We start from the raw sequence: 1,387 nt of genomic DNA, 5'->3' as shown, positions 1-1,387 counted from the left end.
GCATGAATGCATCATGGTTTTTGCTCACTCTGCATAACCCTCATGACATCCAACCAGTGCGTGTGGTGCGTTCCACTTTCAACTGAAACAAACATCAGTTTGGTCCATTCATCAAGTGGGTGGGCCACTGGCCTGATTTTGACACCATGTCAGCTTCATGTGAAGGCGAGCTCCATCAGATGTCCTGAACTCGGAAGATTTTCATAGTGTGAAAGTGCATGGGGTGAGCAAACTCTAGTTGTGAATCTTGCGATGAATGGGAGAAAATGACCATTGTAGATGCCACCTTTTACCTAGCGTCTTTTATGGACGATCCCAAACTTAACTTACCATCTTGGGCCTGTACATACGGACATAACCGTAGCGATAGGTAGTGTAAGCTGGTCTGGCGGCCTCTCCCCAAAAATTGAACCCGAATCATGGTGGGCTCGCCAAACACCACTTGCTGACCTGTCTGGCGGGGCTACGCTGATTTGGCGTCTCCCCTATAGCTACGGATGTCAAGCAGGGTGCTTATCTTTGTCAAAGCTACTTGTTTTCAATGGACAAGTTAGGTCCTATCTCTTACATGTTTGTAGTATCTTTGTCAAAGCTACTTGTTTTCAATGGACAAGTTAGGTCCTATCTCTTACATGTTTGTAGTGTACTCATCATGGTGACATTTCAACCACAGTTAGTTGGTCTGTTCATATTTCTATGGTATTGGTTCATGTTTCGTGATTCACTAGCAGTGGCCTGAACCTATCAAATTAGATTATGATCGGTTAGTTTGCTTTTGGATTGTTTGGTTCATTAATTTGGCACTCCTGGTTCCATTTGCATTTAATCACTTTCGTTTTGATTTTTATTAGCTATACTTTGTTACAATGGTGAGCTTCTGTGAGCACAACCAACCACTGAAATAGGGTCTAAGTGGATCCCATAGCTTGCATGATTGACATACCAGGCCATCTGATCTATCCAGGGGAGGATCAACAGTTTTGATTGCTTTCTTGAGCTTGATCTCTATCTCTCATCGCTTTCTTGGGTCCATATTTGCAAACACGAGACCTTAATAAGAGTGACGAAGTTTTCTTACGTTAAGAAGTTGAAAGCTTTATATCCTAGAACTAAGCATTGTTACTTACCATTTATTTAAAATTTAATTCATAGGATGAGAGGATCAATTATGAAGAATTTTATTCAAAGATGAGGATTGGATTACAACAACCAACATAAATTCCCTAGTTTCTACGGCATAAATTCCCTAGTTTCTACGGCAGTGATTTTGCAATGCAGTGACCGGATGCTATTGGGAAGGTCTTATTATTCAACACAATCCTCACGATTGCTGGATTGGGTCTTGTGCTGATTTAAAGAGTGAAGTGACCCTATTGAAATTCAGACA

The sequence above is a fragment of the Magnolia sinica genome, chromosome 3, assembly GCF_029962835.1.
Source record: "Magnolia sinica isolate HGM2019 chromosome 3, MsV1, whole genome shotgun sequence".
NCBI lineage: Eukaryota > Viridiplantae > Streptophyta > Magnoliopsida > Magnoliales > Magnoliaceae > Magnolia > Magnolia sinica.
The sequence above is the reverse complement of the archived record's forward strand: the minus strand, read 5'-3'. Positions refer to the sequence as shown.